This window comes from Homalodisca vitripennis, chromosome 4 (genome assembly GCF_021130785.1).
Source record: "Homalodisca vitripennis isolate AUS2020 chromosome 4, UT_GWSS_2.1, whole genome shotgun sequence".
In the NCBI taxonomy this organism is placed as follows: Eukaryota; Metazoa; Arthropoda; class Insecta; order Hemiptera; family Cicadellidae; genus Homalodisca; species Homalodisca vitripennis.
Window position 1 is genome coordinate 191,599,530 of NC_060210.1, and position 19,755 is coordinate 191,619,284.

The 19,755-nt window shown below is 32.6% G+C and overlaps 1 protein-coding gene across 5 annotated transcripts in view; it reads left to right on the forward strand.

The window, feature by feature from the left end:
* The window catches only part of LOC124360830 (pleckstrin homology domain-containing family G member 5), a 346,877-nt gene that overhangs the window by 209,503 nt on the left and 117,619 nt on the right, over nucleotides 1-19,755 (forward strand). For 2 of the 5 annotated variants that reach the window (XM_046814771.1, XM_046814772.1), the window contains exon 1: nucleotides 12,448-12,584. The exons of the other annotated variants lie outside the window; for them this stretch is intronic. The gene's annotated coding sequence lies outside the window, so the exon portion shown is untranslated. Of the gene's footprint in view, nucleotides 1-12,447; nucleotides 12,585-19,755 lie in introns of those variants that run through there. 5 annotated transcript variants of the gene reach the window in all.

Sequence of the window (19,755 nt, forward strand, 5' to 3'; positions counted from 1 at the left end):
AAGAAAAGTTTAATTAAAAACCTCTTAATTTTCTTAAATTATATTTCATTACCTATTATACTTTAAAAATCATACATAATTAAAAAGAAACGTTACTAACGTTCATAATGTGAAAAAAAAAATTTTATTATCAGCTATAACTATTGCGGCCTAGTTACGCGTTTTAAATAATTTCCCAGTTTAAGTATCTACGATTCCTTGTAGAGTAGCCAAAAATGATATTTTCTGTTTTCTCTGTCGTCAGGGAAAGGCTGGAAACCAATTTCACGACTTAAAAATGGCGTAATATAGTTCTATGTACCCAGTGTAGTGGTTATCGTTTGATGACTGAATCAACGTCGAAAGTGGCTGCTGCTTGGATGGGTTACCGCTGAGCGATCCTGTCCTTGCAAGCAGCCCGCCTGCCCGGCCATTGGTGGTGGTTCGGAAGTTACCTTTAAGCCGTTGATCTCCAGGTTAAGTGTTAGAAAGGGCTCCTTAGCCCTAAATTTTCTCGGTAAAATAAGACATTATTTACATTACTGTTACAAATTAGTTTGATCCTTTATCCTGCTAGTTATCCTAATTAAAATTAAATTAATTATTCATAATTTATTTATTATAAAGAGGAAAATGTAACTTTGAATGAATTCTTGTTTAAATATATGTTCATAAATGTACTTGTATTACATTACATTTTTTAAATATGTTTAATTTAAGCAATATAGTTTTGTATCGATTGATCAATTCTTAATTTTACAGTCGAAATACATCCTATTCATATAAAATTTAATAGTTTTGTAAAGTTACAGTTATCAAAAAAAGGAATAGTTTTATATTTTTGAATTAGGTTGAAAGGTTAATGTACAGTGTTAAAAGGCCGTTTAAGCCATTTATTTTACTTTGTGTCGGTGGTTGTTCTATTATATCGCATTTATAGTTATTAATTAGTTCTTATCTTTATTCCATAACAGTGTTTTCCTGGTCAATTTTCTGCTCTTGGTAAATTAGTTCCTGTTCCCGTTTTATTCATGAAAGCACAATAACTAATACCACAAAAGAAGGCACAGTTAGTTATAATTCCAAAATAATTGTTCAGTCTTTTGTCAGCAGTGGAACGTTGCTACAAAAGTTTGCCTTAGCAATAAAGTTTCTTTGACAGCCTGTTTCAAAGTGTTTCGTTTTTGTTTACTTTATTTCTTGTGAAGTGTTCTGCTCGCAGCATTACATTATTTCGATGCGTTGATCCAATTATTTTATAATAACCCTCAAGACATCAGGCGAAGATTTTGTTTTACTAGTACAGTGAATACTGCTCTACCTGTATCCCAGTTCTTTACCTTAAGGTGAGAGAATTAAAGTTCTGAAACTCATAAACGTAGAGATTTAGACTAGCCGGGTGACGTACAAACGCTAGAAATAGTATATATAGTACTTTTTAGTTTTAACTAAAGTATTTTCCGCTAAACAAGCTGTAGATACATCAAAGGAAACTTTGCAAAAATAATGTAAAAAGGTTCTAACGATGAAAAACATTTTTTCAAGTAAAATTTACTTTTATAATAACCAATGCAATGGAGTGTTGAAGAACGTGAGAGAATGTAAAGAAAAGGTTATGCACATACCTTCAAATAGACAGACAGGCTAACTTGTTACCTTTAGACTCCAAAATCAACAGGGAATCAAAAGGAACCTACATATTAATTTTCATGTCTTAAATTTTCGGACCTTTCTGTTAACAATTCTTGCACAGGCGGACGTTCAACGCAAAAACCGATGATTTTAAGAAAGCCCTGACACTTGTATTCAGGGACTGCCCTTTGGCCCTTTTTACCAAAAGATCTCGAGGGTTTTTCCTTGGACCAAGAGGAACCTATGTACCATGTCTCTGGGGCCTTTCTATCAAGAGTTATCGCACAAACGGGCAGACAGTCAAAGACATGATTTTAAGAAGTACTGTCACTTGTATACAGAGACTGCCCTTTGACCCTTTTTACCAAAAGATCTCGAGGGTTTTTCCTTGGACAAAGAGGAACATATGTACCATGTCTCTGGGGCCTTTCTATCAAGAGTTATTGCACAAACGGGCAGACAGTCAAAGACATGATTTTAAGAAGTACTGTCACTTGTATACAGAGACTGCCCTTTGACCCTTTTTACCAAAAGATCTCGAGGCGAGGGTTTTTCCTTGGACCAAGAGGAACATATGTACCAAGTTTCATGTCTCTGAGACCTTTCTATAAAGATTTGTCGTACAAACGTGCAGACAGTCAACGACCAATGATTTTAAGAAGTACTGTCACTTGTATACAGAGACTGCCCTTTGACCCTTTTTACCAAAAGATCTCGAGGCGAGGGTTTTTCCTTGGACCAAGAGGAACATATGTACCAAGTTTCATGTCTCTGAGACCTTTCTATCAAGATTTGTCGTACAAACGAGCAGACAGTCAACGACCAATGATTTTAAGAAGTACTGTCACTTGTATACAGAGACTGCCCTTTGACCCTTTTTACCAAAAGGTCTCGAGGGTTTTTCCTTGGACAAAGAGGAACCTATGTACCATGTCTCTGGAGCCTTTCTATCAAGAGTTATCGCACAAACGGGCAGACAGTCAAAGACATGATTTTAAGAAGTACTGTCACTTGTATACAGAGACTGCCCTTTGACCCTTTTTACCAAAAGATCTCGAGGCGAGGGTTTTTCCTTGGACCAAGAGGAACATATGTACCAAGTTTCATGTCTCTGAGACCTTTCTATCAAGATTTGTCGTACAAACGTGCAGACAGTCAACGACCGATGGTGTTAAGAGGCCTGTCACTTGTATACAAGGATTGCTCTTTGTCCTTTTTTACTAAAAGATCTCGAGGGTTTTTCCTTGGACAAAGAGGAACCTATGTACCATGTCTCTGGGGCCTTTCTATCAAGATTTATCGTAAAAACGTGCAGACAGTCAACGACCGATGGTTTTAAGAAGCCCTGTCACTTGTATACAAGGATTGCTCTTTGACCTTTTTACTAAAAGATCTCGAGGGTTTTTCCTTGAACAAATAGGGACCTATGTACCGTGTTTCATGTCTCTGGGGCCTTTCTATCAAGATGTATTGTAAAAACGTGCAGACAGTCAACGACCGATGGTTTTAAGAAGCCCTGTCACTTGTATACAAGGATTGCTCTTTTTCCTTTTTACTAAAAGATCTCGAGGGTTTTTCCTTGGACAAAGAGGAACCTATGTACCATGTCTCTGGGGCCTTTCTATCAAGATTTATCGTAAAAACGTGCAGACAGTCAACGACCGATGGTTTTAAGAAGCCCTGTCACTTGTATACAAGGATTGCTCTTTGACCTTTTTACCAAAAGATCTCGAGGGTTTTTCCTTGGACAAATAGGGACCTATGTACCGTGTTTTATGTCTCTGGGGCCTTTCTATCAAGATTTATCGTACAAACGTGCAGACAGTCAACGACCGATGGTTTTAAGAAGCCCTGTCACTTGTATACAAGGATTGCTCTTTGACCTTTTTACCAAAAGATCTCGAGGGTTTTTCCTTGAAACAAGAGGGACCTATGTACCATGTTTCATGTCTCTGGGGCCTTTCTATCAAGATTTATCGTACAAACGTGGGAATACAAGAATCTCAGTCTTTGAAAAGGAATCCTAAATGTTTGTTTAAGTATAGGTGCCAACTATCTATAATGGAAAATGGACTTTAGAATCTACGTTCAGTGCATAAAACAACCATCGTAAATTCTATTTCTAAAATATAACCTTTTTCAATCTACTGTCAATTTTTGCAAGAAAATAAGGAATCCTGAACAGTAACCCTGAAGTCTAATGATGTTGAAGTATGCGTAAACAGTACACACAAAAGTGTTTGTTTCTTTGTTGTGTATCAAAAAAGAAAAACCAGGTCCATCAGTATTTGAAATAAAATGCATTAAACTGTGAATAAGAAAGTTGTTATGCAGGTAATTACGACTGAGGTAACCCAGACCTATAATTAAATTACAGAAGATTCATTAAGACTAGCGCTTGCTTTTGGGTCTGTATCATAGTCTATTATAATTCACTGTAATTTAATATTAGAACTTCACAAACCTTCAAAAACAACGTCAAGTCTAAGTATGCTCATATTATCACTGAAAATAAAATCATAGCTTTAATCTAAAACATTATATTTTTATTAGAAAATCTAAATTTAATCAGATCAGTTGGAGTGAGGGCAAATAGATGTCTTTGTTAGAAATAAAATGTAAGTCAATTTTTAAAATAAATTTAATGTTCCAATATGATGAGCTGAATTCATATAATTAAATAGTATTTTGTGAGATACAAATTTTAAAAAATGTATGACGAATATGACAACGTTATTACTGTATCAAATACTAAACTAAAAAAAGTTATTTATTAAAATACATGAAAAATTGATTGCAAATTTTCGTTCTAGTATAGGAATTTAAGGACCTTTTCATAGTCGGCTTTGATATCATAGTCTACAAACAGGAAGAAGAACACATGCACGCTGCACACATAAAGCTGGGACGTGTACGAAACCAGGGAATAACATACATGTCAAATACACAAACACAATCACCTGGGACACGAATATCCTAAAACTAACAAATTAACACACACGCTATGGCACATGCACGTCATACACATTTGATGACGACAGCCAACAACCCAACGTCGACCTATGTCAACATTGGGTCTAGCTGGAGAAAACCCTGGTGGCAAGGATGAAAACGGCTATTTATTGGTTATTACAAGTTTAACTCGTCAGCATAGTTTTTACACAAATTTTATTTCTTTGATCTCTGAATACTTTTGCTAAGATTATTGATTTCCTTGGTGTTTAACAAAAAACATTACTTATCTTCCGTTTCAACAAGCACATATCCTTTTTCCAGTAAGGTTCTTTCAGAATCTCTTAAGAAGGGCATAATGAGTGTAATTTTCTACGGTTAAGTTAATATTACTGTCGGAGACAACATTAGAGTAATATATTTCTTGTGGAAGACTGTATAATTTTTTTTATATTCTTGTAAAATTTTTCTTTATTGACTGTGAGAGATTTTTCATTGTTTTTGAAAGTCTTTTGTAATTTTTCTTGTTACAAATTTCTTAATTGCCTGTATCAGATTTTAAATTGATTTTTAGAGATTTTTGTGATTTTTTTTTATTGACTGTAGCAGATTTTTCATGGATTTCACGAGAATTTTCCGTAATTCTTTAGCGATGACAGATTTGTCATTAATTTTTAAGTGTCATATTTTTTCTGGATTATTTATGGTCCTTTGAACAGTATTTTATTCGTGTTTTTGGTCTGTTTAAAAGTTTAACAGAGGTTTTGTTGAATTATTCATGTTCCTTTGAATAGTAATTTACATTAATAAAAAATATGCAATTTGTAATTTTTAAGTGTCATATTTTTCTGGTTTAAAAGTGTGGCAAAGAGAATTTTTGTTATTTATGGTCCTTTGGACAGTAATTTACATTTATTTACTGTCGGCTTCTAAAAGTGCGCTAGGACCACCATATTGTTATCTACTTACCTTTAGCTGTAGAATTGAAATTTTGCATGTAGCCTCGGCGAAGCCTTTTAGATACACATGGTCGGGAATACTCCTGCCAAGTATTGTCATTTAAACCAAGATGTATATTGTGTGCATAGAGGAATGTTACGACACTTGACTTTTCTTAATCAGAACGTTCGGTAGACAGATCTTTAGCTAAAGTCCGTGTCTTAGACATTTTGTAAAACATTATTATTTTTATAAAAGTAAATTAAGAGGCTAAAAGATGGAGTTTACAAAATACAGAGAAGTTATAAATCCACGTCGAAGGGTAAGTTTGTTCCAATAATAAAGTTTTGGCTGCGGCTTACTAGGGGAAAACTTTTCTAAGTAGTTTTTGCCGCTGATCAGATATTCAATATGCCCACAAAAGAACCTTTTTATTCAAAATAAAAAAGATAAAATTTGTAATGTAATTAACTAAATTTTTATAGCAGTATATGAATCTCTTTGATGTAAATCTTTATTACACTTTCAGACAGTCGATTCGCACTGGAAACAACAAAAAATATTTTATAAATTTTATTTTCACAGCTCAATCCGTATAGCCTATTGTATATCGTACCATGACGATATACGTCAATTTATAAATAGGTTAGTAACAATAGAATCGTTTTTATACTGTTATCTTACAGCGATCAATACATCGTCTAGTTTTTTAGTAACATTTACTGTTGCGTAAAGTACTAGGACTGGCGACCACCAACGCTGTGCCATTTTACCATTTGATATATACAATAATAATAGATTTTGGAAGATACTCTAATATTTTTGACGTGGATCTCTAATTTTGACAATTTATACAAAATGAGGCATTACTTGGGTACTGCCTTCAAAAGGCGAACGGTGTAAAGAATAATGCCGTCTGTAGGGGGATCACAACCTCCACGAGCAACACCAGCAGCCATCTTAAATCCGCCATGTTGAATTTGTGTGGAATTTTCCAAATAAGAAAGGGGTTATATGGCACAACATATTGAAGGCACAACTCATTCTCAGGAATAACATTTTCAATCTGCTTTAAGACATACGATATATTATTTGTAGGAAATAATAACCTGTTAAATTCTAACCGGCATGGTTAGGCATAAGTATGGATACTCTCATACAAAAGTCGAATGGAGAAAAGAACAATAATGGCGTCTGCAAGGGGGAACGCAACTTTTACGAGCTATGGCAACAACAGCGGCCATCTTGAAATCCGCCATCTTGGATCTACGCTTGAAACCAATTAGGGAATGAAAACCAAAATGAAGTATTCGTCTGGAAAGGAAATTAAATGAGATGTCATTTATTCAGGAAATGGAAGACAGTATACTGTGATGTCGTAAAAGAGTACTTCATTTTAATATGGTTTTGCTGGTATAAAAATAGGGAGTAAATTCTTGTTTTTCTCGTGTACATAACATTATAAACTGGGTTCCGCCATTACGGGTTACTTTAATGGCTCGTGTGTACTTAATGGGTTTGTTAATGGTTTGGGTATTGCCCTGTACTTTAATGAGTGTCTTCTGTCACAAGTAAACAATTGTGCGATTGTACAATTTATGCCTATGTACATTACCTTAAGATATTATTGGTGTCTAAATCCTTATATTTTTGTAATTTAAATAATTTGGATAGAAAACTTCATAAAGTAACCAAAAATTTATGCTTTTTATGTATTTGAAATACATTTTAAGGTCAATTATGTGCTTTAAACACAGTAAAAGCTCAATGTGCACAATGAGTGCATTTAAAGCACATTGTGGCGCATGGTTGCAGGGCTCGGCTCATGAATCATGTATGGTAATCACATATATATGATAATCGATCATGTAATCGCCACCGACACAGATACGGCACGGACTGTGTGCCATTGCACCGAAATGGCAAATTTAGGATTTTGCCAATAAGTTTCCATTCAAATTGGTTCCAAGCTACGAATTCATGGCTGTAAAATATTACAATTTCATTGCGTGTAGTTTCAATACAAGTTGTTATTTTTATTGTGTAACATCTTTTAATTCCACTCTACTGCTTTTGGAATGGATAAATACATACAAGGACATCTCATAGACGGACGTGCACCATCATCGATCGTATGTATCAATAAAAGACGAACAAATTTTAAGTTTTATAGCTCAATCCTTTGCAATATATCCTTAAAGTTATCGTTATTGTTTTTATAAGGAGTCATAAATCGATTGTGAATGAAAATACAACTCTTAATGTCTTAAATATAAAAAGTTTTAAGATGATTTCATGGATTAGGATTGCCAAAATTTAAGGGTAAGGAGTTTTACTCTTGAGATTTTAAATTGTATGTGAGCAAAAAACTGGCTATATCGAAAAATGTCTTGGTATGAAAATGGCGCCAAGATTGTGAAATGCAATACTCTACGAGTCACCCAATTTTGAGAGTACGTATAAAGTGTGTGTGTCTTTCTTTTCATATTTACTTTTACTATATAACCACAGTATATTGACCATTTTTTTGAATCACCATTTCTCCTCCTATAATTTCATCTTTGTGCTCGAATCCGCTATTTTATAAAATGAAAAGTTATAGTATCCAAAAATCTTTTAAATGGCGAACATAGTACCATGTATGCTATGCGAATGTCGAGTTTAGCTCCATGTCCCCTTCCACTTAGTGCAGCGTCTAAAATCTAAGAATTGAACTTGACTCCTGGAATCTGGAGTCCACGTCCGTCTAAAAAATCCAACAAGTGTCCAAACACGAACTCTTTGTATTTTTTCAACATCGGTGACACCCAGGCTAGAAAATAGGTACTTCTGATTTAACCAGCCATTCAGTGTAATCTATATGAAGAGGTGTTCTTAAATCCGAGGTGTTAAACTCAACATTCGCATTGAATTAATTCTTCCCACCATACCACGAACGTAGCCAGGAAAATGTTGGGAGGTGGACAACTGACATTTTCCCGTAGTGGACAGAGAGTAATGCCCCATTTTCTTCATTAAAAAGTGCTTGACACGTTTCTTTGTTGAGAACGATCTTTCAGCAGTACATGTCAGTAATACCGAATTATTTAAATAATAATAATCGTTTACTTATGAATTAATTGAAATAAAATAAAAATTTGTGAGGGGGGTCCGGACTCAGATTCTAGTCTTATGAGCTTTATTAAAACATAATTCATGCCAGAAACAAATATAATATATGCAAGAGCTCTTTTTTGATGCTATAAAACCCATCTGTTGAAGTAATTGTTTTACTTTTTAGTGGGCAAACACAACACAATTTTGCTCCTGTACTTTTTTCTAAAGTGTAATGTGCAAGTTTTATATATGTCAATTTGAAAATGAACATTTATTTAGGTACACAATTAACATAAACATTACTTTAAAAACATTACATTTTCACACAGGTTATGTATTATTACTACACAAATCGATAGAGATAATATGTTACAATCACATGACAATAAGGCTGAAACCATTAACATCACTGGAATAAATCGATTTTAATGTATTGTTGCGGTTTCATGAATAGCTGATATTGATAAAACAGATAGTGATGGAACAGATATTGATGAAATGGACATTGATGAAACGGATATCGGTGAAACATATATTGATGAAACGGATATTAATGAAACAGATAATGATGAACACATATTGATTGAAACATATATTGATGAAATATATATCGATGAAACATGTATTGATTGAATTAGATAGTGATGTAACAGATAGTGATGCAACAGATATTGATGAAACAGATATTGATGAAACAGATAATGATGAACATATATTGATTGAAACAGATATTGATGAAATATATATATCGATGAAACACGTATTGATTGAAACAGATAGTGATGTAACAGATAGTGATGCAACAGATATTGGCGAAACAGATACTGATGAAACATATATTGATGAAACGGATACTGATGAAACAGGTAATGATGAACATAATATATTGATTGAAACAGATATCGATGAAACATGTATTGATTGAAACAGATAGTGATGCAACAGATATTGATGAAACAGATAATGATGAACATATATTGATTGAAACAGATATTGATGAAATATATATCGATGAAACACGTATTGATTGAAACAGATAGTGATGTAACAGATAGTAATGCAACAGATATTGACGAAACAGATACTGATGAAACATATATTGATGAAACGGATACTGATGAAACAGGTAATGATGAACATAATATATTGATTGAAACAGATATCGATGAAACATGTATTGATTGAAACAGATAGTGATGCAACAGATATTGATGAAACGGATACTGATGAAACAGGTAATGATGAACATAATATATTGATTGAAACAGATATCGATGAAACATGTATTGATTGAAACAGATAGTGATGTAACAGATAGTGATGCAACAGATATTGATGAAACGGATACTGATGAAAACAGGTAATGATGAACATAATATATTGATTGAAACATATATCGATGAAACATGTATTGATTGAAACAGATAGTGATGTAACAGATAGTGATGCAACAGATATTGATGAAACGGATACTGATGAAACAGGTAATGATGAACATAATATATTGATTGAAACATATATCGATGAAACATGTATTGATTGAAACAGATAGTGATGTAACAGATAGTGATGCAACAGATATTAATGAAACAGATACTGATGGAACAGATATTGATGAAACAGATAGCCTATTGAACGAACAGATAAACATGAACTGCGAACTCTGTGACATTGTGTACACTAGAAGGCTATCAGAAATTGAGGTGAAGCCAACACGCAGCTGATACAGTATACCTCAGACAGTATCGTGTACAATCTGAATGTACACGTCTGGCGTGGGGCAAACTTATCGCGGCCACATCTGACCCTTCGTGATAAATACACCTTCCATGATGCGTTTTAATTAAAACTTTACAAAGCGGGTGCTGTTTTATTCGTCCGTTTCCCTAACGATTTCCTGTCTTTCGACAAGTTCCTATTAAAAATACTTAGGACGTATTTGCCGCTGCCTTTTTATTTAACACGTTTCCAATAATAGGCTATAAATGTCAGTTGTGAATGTTAAACTGGATTTTTAAACGCACCCTCCAAAATTCTTTCTTGATGCGACTTTTACTATTATTTACTACTAGCCACAGCGGGGTTGTCCACTAGACCTACCAAACGTATTTGGATTTAAAAAATATTTTAATTTTGAGTCCGTGTTTATGCTTTTAACAATTCCACCACGTGTCGCATAACGGACTTCTCAGAAGATGCATGCAAAATTTCTTTCTTCTCTAGCTCATTTCGTTCTGATATTTAGTAATTACTTGTTACTGTGTCTTATGTTAATTTTTAAACAATTGTACTCAGTTTGTTTACAAATTTTTCATTCTGCGATTTTCTCGTTGCCGTCGTGTTTATTCATAACATGAATGTCAAAATGTTTGGTAACTGTCTGCCAAACTGCTGAAATGACATGCACCGTCATCGAACTCGATGTTGTCCATATAGATACAATTTCAAACCCATAGGTTAGTTCGTTCTCGAAATATCGTGTACATAGACCAGTCCTTCGAGTGATAGGTATTTTTTGCACTTTGTGGTGTTATTCCATAAAATTTGCCAAAAACTCTTTAATGATTTTTGTAGCACAGATTCATAAACTTATCATAAATCCTAAAAGATCACAATTTACAATGAATATTTGCGGAGCAGTATAGACACTTTCTAAATGATAGTAATTTTATAGGTGAAAATTATCTTTATAATTATTTTTTCTTTCACTTGCCGTTTTGTGGAACTCATTGACCTGGACATCCTCCAAATTGGTTTTATATTATTTTGTGTTCTGAAAGAAAAATGTTATCTCGTACCTACTAAATTTGTGTTTCGCTTTGGTTTTTTGCACTTTGTGTTCTTAGTGGTATAAAATTGACCAAATTCTTTAATTATTGTTGTTGCACAAATATATTAGCTTATCGTAAATCCTAATAGATCATAATTTACATTGAATATTTTCGGAGTAAGATAGATACTTTCTTAGTTGTAGTAAAGTTTGGAACTCATTGACTGGACGTCGTCCGATTTGGTTTTAGAATTTTTTCTGTTTTGAACGAAAAATGTTATCTCCTACCAACTAAATTTGTGTTTCGCTTGTGTTTTTTGCACTTTGTGTTTTTATTCCATTAAAGTTTCCAAACCCTTTAATGATTGTTGTAGCACAAATTCATTAGCTTTTCGTAAATCGTAACAGATCATAATTTAACAATGAATATTTATGGAGTAGGATTGACACTTTGTAAATGGTAATTTTTGGAGTGAAAATTATCTTTCTAATATTTTTTCTTTCACTTGCTGTTTTATGGAACTCATTGGTCTGGACGTCCTCCAAATTCGTTTTGTAGTATTTTCTGTTATGAAAGAAAAATGTTATCTCGTACCTACTAAATGTGTGTTTCGCTTGTGTATTTTGCACTTTGTGTTTTTATTCCAAAAATCTTTCCAAACCCTTTGATGTTTGTGTAGCAAAAATTCATTAGCTTATCGTAAAACCTAAAAGATCACAATTTACAATGAATATTTGGGGGGTAGGGTGAGGACTTTGGATATACACGGTAGTAATTTTTTGGGGTAATAATTATCTTTATAATTTCACTTGCTGTTTTATGGAACTCATTGACCTGGACATCGTCAAAATTGCTTTTATAGAACTTTCTGTTCTAAAAAATTATCACGTAGGAAAATACTAAATTTGTGTCGCATAACCTAAAACACAAACTGTGACACAATAATGATGTCGAGGTAATGTTCCAAGATCATGGAATCGTTCCATTCTGCACGTCCACCCAATGTTCCACTACTGGTATCGGAGACTGGGCGCGCAAGTCCACCCCTCCCCTCCCCTAGCGTACTGACAGTGACGCGCGCAGACGGGCGTCAGTGTGTGTGCCGCCACGGTATCGTACGGTCGAGTGTGAGAGTGCTGTGACACGCGTCGTGACGCTCGTGACACCGACCCGGCATGTTACGTCGCGACGCCTGACCACCGCCCGCGACATGAGGTTAGAGTTAGAGCCTTCTCCACCTCGCCTTTAGACGCTTCTGCCAGTTTGCTACCAACCCCGAGTAGAAGAGCACTTAAAGTTATGTTTGCACGCAGGGCTACCAACATTGAGACGTCGGAACTTAGCCTAACTCGCGGCAGATGCTCTTCCGGAATCTTTCAGCATGACCTCCGACGTCTTTGTTCTGACTGATGATGAAATTCAAGACTAATTTGTAAATAGGTGCTTGATTAATCAATTTTTACACAAAAAGAAATCGTTGGAATGAGAACAATTATTTATTCCAATATATAAATATAAGTACATACATTGCATCGGTAAATTCTTTGGAAAAACCTAATCACATATCCAGTCGCGTGATTAGGTGCACTAATTAGTATAAGCTAAATACAATACTTTTGTATGGGTTCAGGTTACTAAAATAATTCTGGCCACTCTCCGAGGTGGCTGAAATTACATTAAACTTCTCAGTCACAATTAAAATACAGAAACTGCAGTATCAGCATTATTAATATTTTCGTTTTATAACAAACTTAATATGAACGCAATCAATACACATTTTCCTGTTCATTATGCAAGTATACACAAAAATAATTTCACATTCAATCTCATTTTAATACTTACATAATCCCATACATACGCAGAAAAAATATTAGTTGCATTGGACTACGTTTTCATTTGAGAAGCAGAGTCTTAAACTAAGCGAATTCCGTATGCAAAACAAAGGAAAAAAGTTAAAAATTATTTTACTTTATCTAATAACTATTAAAAAAAATCAAACTAATCTGTTTAGTAATACTGCCAAATAAACTATTGCAAAACATTTTTTATTATTTTTTATCTAATATTAAGTGGTATGCATTAAGAATGTATATTCCTTTTTATTGATTGATAAACTTTTTTTAATATTTCAACAAATCTTGTGAAAAATTATTAAAGAATTACAGAAAATTACTCCATTTTCAAGTGTATGGGAACTGATATAGTAGTCATTCAAACATTCAAAACTATCATTCCAGCTAATCCTCTCAAGGCTGGGTGAAATAATCTGGAACTTAAATCCCTCCTTTTCAGTTATCAGTGTTAAAACACTCGAATATAATTTGGAAAATTTAAATATTTTGTAAATGTGACCGAAACTAGTAATAATTATGTACAATTGCTAGTAACTATAAAAATATCCAATATAACTTTAACAACACGTAGAATATGCAACTGATTTTCATGTGAAATAAAATATTATTTTTAGTTTGTTTTAGGTTAATGACTTTATCACACATCCGAACAAAAAATTAGTTAAATTTTAAACAATATTACAAAATTATCAGCTTCCTGATGTTCAACGAATAAAAGCCGCAGGAATTGAAAGAGTTTCACTCATACTTTTATGTTACAAAATTATGCACAAAATTTACCTTTAACGGTATACGCTGAGTGGAAAATTGTTCGACACACTCAGGGAACTCCAATTCTGAGCTCTGTACATTTCAGAGAGGAACCATCGTTCACTGAATGTAGCGAAAGTAATGTAACACATTTTCCACCCTTTTGTCAAATAGGAACACACGAGAGCTTTATATATTTTACGTTCATTCGTATCTTTGTTACAGACACAGAGAAGTGAATCAGGGCATATTTGCCATTTATACGGCGATAATTTTGCACGTATGTACGCAATGTTAGCATACATGAAAAATGGCGAATAACTGTATCGATTACGATTATAAAACCGTTTATTTTGTTTCCAAAAAATCAATAATTATTCACTGAAATTGAAAAATGTTGTCATATGAAATTTCGAAGCTGTATTTAACCGATCAGTTATTGGTAACCGGGTGAGTTTAATAAAATATTCGTAAATTATTAATAATTAATAACAATAAATTGGAATGCAATCTTCATGTGCCTATTATTTACTGTACTGAAAAACAAAAATAATTAAAAAGAATTAATGTAACGAATTTTGAAATAAAAAATTGGGGTCGATGTACTAATTTTAGTACAAAGCGAAAATACTGTCTCAAATTATTTTAATTAATCTGCAAACATTTGAAGTTTTGAAGGAACAGACCGCAAATGAAACAGAACTACAAGTCGAAGAAAATTAAATAGGAGTTTGCATGATTGCGCTGGAACGGGAATCTTACAGTATTGTATCAAAATCACAAAGCCTTGGAGAAATCTTTTTGACCAACAGTCTGCGAAATTCATAGAGGATTAACGCGGTTCCTGTAATATATTTTAGTTTTTTTATTATTTTTCATCAATTATAATATCTTATAAGTGCATGGCAGTACTTTACCAATAAAACATTACAGTTACACTAAAACTGTTGGATCACAGTTCTTTTGAAAATAGAAATATGGTTTCAAAAACATTACCTAGGAACTCGCTCGCAACCTAAAAGATATTCAAATAATAAGAAGGGCGTTTAAAAATTTAAAAACATAGAAAATCATGATTCGATATATATATTAATTCAGATACTGAAAACTTTTTAATCAAGGATGTAGATACTTGGCTTAGTATTTTCCGCATCTTGTCGATTTAACGTCTACCAAAAAGAAAGTTTTTATATTACGTCTTGTATATATAGGTTAGCAAATGTTTTAGATGAATTATAGTGAGTGACTGAATTACTAATAATTATCAATAAATAATTAATTTTATTAACTGGCAAGGCTAAGCACCGATAATTTGGTAACCGCCCGTGTTGCAAGGCTTATTTGGATAAAAATATAGAACGAATCTTAAGGTACCTTTAAAATACTGTAGATATATAAAAATTTTTACTTTGTACTAAGAGTAAAACATTCGTAATATAGTTTTTTCCTGTTTTTTTTTTTTTTTTTTTTTTTTTTTTTTTTTTATATAAATCTGATATGTGCTTGTTTCTTAAGGCATTAGTATTCAGATTTTAGTTGTTTTTTTTATTTCATAGTCGCAGTCCTTTAACACAGATTTCTTAATAACAAAAAAAAAAAACAAAAAAAAAAACCAAAGATAAACATTTTTTATCGTTCCACGAAGTATTATAGGAACTATTGTAGGAAGTTATGAAAATGAAAATACAAAATTCTCTAAAATTTTTAAATTTATTTCACGAGGCTTTTCGACATCAAATATGCCATCGTCAAGGGTTAAAAATTATTGAAAAATTGTGTATTCTCTCGTACAAAAATAATTTAATTTCCGATAAGAAGAGCTCCTCCTTCAATGGAACACTGTAGGAATATTTTGCAATTAATCATGGAACTTGGCTCAAGGTTAAACGGCATTGGGAAAGTTGTGTTTAATAATATTATACACATTTACACGTAAACATGTAATCACGTTTGTTATTCTCACTAAAACTCGAAAACGGCTGGATCGATTTGGCTAATTTTGGTTTTGAAATATTTGTAGAAGTCCAAGAAAGGTTTAAAGGGTGAAAAAACATTGGAAAAGTTTCTCCAAATATTTAATAATTCTGGAAAATATTTACGATATTTACGACATGTAATCCAAATTTAACAGACCCTAAACTGCTGTCCATTTGAAGGTCACCAAAGTGGCAGAAACATTTGTTTACATTTAAATTTTATAGAATTTTGAATAATTATACAGTGCTTGATCAGTAGTGTAATGTAGAATACAACAGTTACTAAATATGTTTTGTTTTAGATTGCACCAGTGAGGAATAAATCACCTTTTTTTGGTTTTTGTTGGTATACATTTTCTTGATCGGAGCACAAGTCAAACTCAACTATGGCACTTGAAATACCATAGACAGAAATTTAATCTAAACAGACGGAATTTGACAATTTTGACCAAATTAGGTTTTTTAGGCTTATATGTTTATATTTATTTACATCGGTTATACAACAAAGTCAAAAATAGAACCAGCCAAAATTTTATTTACGTTTTGAATATCTCAACAATGAATACTGAAATAATGTGTACCGGATATATTTACTTATTCTCCATCATATTACACCATAAATGCTTTCACTAAGAAAGCTATTGCCGTCGATTTTGAAAATTGCGGGTATCTGCTAGTTTGTTAATAAGAATTTCAGCAATGACATGAGTGTTAAGATTCATAACTCTAGGAAAACAAGGTTCTTACATTTCCGAATGAAATAAAATTCAAGGACATTTTTATTAAAATTCTTATTTTAGAGCAATTTTTACGGACCCGTTTACAAGATTCAACTAAAACACTAAAAATACGCCTAAAATTACTCTTAAAATTAATAAAAGTAGGTTTTATTGGAAGATAAATTATTTTTTAAAGTGTTCAAATACAAAACTAATAAAGTTTAAAAAGAAATAGGTGATTGTTAAACGAACCTTATAAGTTTCGGAGCGCCCGTTCTACATTCTAAAGGCAATTATACTTATTAATATAACCAAGAGTTCAATTAACACCGAAACATTTATCAAATTCCTTTCCAGAACACTAATGTTCAAAAATGACCAGAGAAGGGCGACATTTTGATAAAGTTTTAAATTTTTTAGGGATTAGGATTCCCGAGTAATCAGACATGAAAACCATTTTTGCTTAAAGCTCTTGAATACAACAATAATACCAGGATTTTATTTTCTGAAATGGTTTAAAGGCTTGGTTACGTTGATTCAGTAGATGGTAGTTTTAATCTTGAGCGGATCTTTTGGGGAGTAAATTAATATCCTTTTAATATAACCATTGGTTTCATTTCCATATTAATTACAGTAGTTTGACATAATAAGCAGAGTTAAAATTTTTAAGAATGAAATAAATATTTAAAAAAATGACTAAGTAAGTCTAAAAGCTCAAGAATTTTAACTAAAGAAATTACGTTAAGTTTTCAATAAAATATTACTCATTAAATATTCACATTAAATATTCGTAATATAAAATATTCACATTATTATTTTAACATATTTTGTGTTGACGCCCCAAAACATGTCTTTAAATAAAAATCCATGGCGGATTGATCAAAAACTATTTTAGACTTTTATATTTTGGTCAATTGTATTTTAAATGACTAACTAAAGAATGTATAACATTTATTGAAATGCTGGATTTACGAATATTCAAAGTGTAATGTCTCTTGATAAAATTGAACCAAATTTGCATAAACCTATTTTAAATAATTATTTCCCCATTTGAGAATAATGTTTTTAGTTAACCTTACATTGTTATCATAATATAGTTCTTCAAGTTAGACAGTTGCAAAGCGTGTATTTTACGTTGTAATGTTTACTGAATTTGTGCTATAAAGCCATGTAAAATACTTGTGTACAAGAACGCTCACATTATGTTGTGGTGTAATCTATAGAATTCTTTATTGAATTATGATGTGAATCAAAGGACATACAGACTGTCTTCTACCAAAATCAATTTCCAGATTGGACACCCAGATACAAATAATTGTAGACGGTAATATATCAGCTCTGACACGTAATTTCCTGTTTCGGTCTTCCCCCGACTCCACTAGTGAAAATGTTTCATCGATAATATAAAAATTCAAGTGTGAACTGAAATACCGGATTTTGTGAAATAAGTGTTTTTTGTAACTTAAAAAAATAAGCTAACCGCGACGGTAATGAGCCAAATTAGTGATAATTTATGAGTGAGCTGAAACACTGGATTTTGTGAAGGAAGTGTTTTTTGTGTTTCAATAAGTGTAAGCTAGTCGATATAATAAGTGAGGTACACGGCTAAAATACTGGTAGTCAAGGACGTAGCCAGCGAGGGGATCCAAGGGGTCCGGACCCCCAAATTTTCAATTTCTTTAATTAATTTTTTAGTAAACTATTATTATTATTTAATTAATTCAGTATTACTGACATGTACTGCTGAAAGATCGTTATCAACAAAGGAACTTTTAAGGAACAAAATGGGGCTTGCTGTCTGTCCACTATGGGGTTAATATCAGTTGTCTGAATCCCCCAAAATCTTTTCCTTGCTAAGTTCTTGCTGATAGAGTCACATTTATAAGTGAACTGGAACAATTGAGAAAGGCGTAGCCTACTTCTAATAGCTTCACTGGTGGTTTCAGTGAATCCGAGAACGACTTTTTATTTTTTGCAAGTAAAAGCCACTAAAATGTACACATATGTACTATACTATACAAACGCTCCAAATGTGGTGTAAATTCATTCATAATTCGGAAAAAAATGTTGTGCTCCGAGGTTTTTCGGAATTCATTTTGGTATCTAGCACAAGGAGTGATAACTAAGCTTATTCAACAAGTTCAAGTTTTTAACTTTAAACCACCGCCATTTTTTCGCCCTTATAATGTCGACCTATGCTATCATTGTAGATTTACTTCTGACTCATTATGGACCGTTCCCATTATGATGGAAAAAACTAGTATTTGCTTGAAAAAGTAGATATTTAGGTATAGCACTTATGTGTTTCTTTATATGCAATAGTTCAAAAAGTAAAATGCCGTTCCAGCCTTGTTGTAGACCCTGTACAATAAAGAGAGAGTTTTACAGTTATTTTGAATTATATTTTGAACATGATCTATTTTTCTCACTAATCTAATCAATGGGTAGGAAGTAGTGCTCTCATTTTTGAAGAATAGTTGGTAGCAGAAAAACAATTTGCATGGTTACAGAACACATCCTAGGTTTTCGTGAGATCGGCACAGGTTTTTCCCCTATAAAATAAATTAATCTTCCGTCAGCCACGCTGGTTATGGTGGAGGTCAAAATAGGATAGTATCAAAAGGGTTGAAAATTCCAAATGATACATTTATGATGTATCAAATTTTTAGGTTTAAATACACTTATTACCAAACGCTGGGCACCTACATATTAACTATACTATGTAATCATAGGCAGTAAATAATTTAAATTAATTTTTAAATCGAATAGTTAATTATTACCTAACTGGCTGACAAGGATTTAACTTTTATTTATGTGTTTCAGGGTGTTACTAAGTTTGTAAATATTAAATATATGACATATTAAATCGTTGATATTTTCATGCTTTTAATAAATTTCTATCACAACCTTCTTAGCGCTAAGTTTCTGACGGCTGACATCTTTATTGGAAAAATAAAATATCGAGTGGCACATTAATTCTTAATTACTAAATTACTGACTGAAACTGCAAGTAAAAAATGATTATTTTATGTTGTTCAGAAAAGAGTTGCTCTTCTCTTTGTAAATTCTTTAATGACCCCTTTTACAT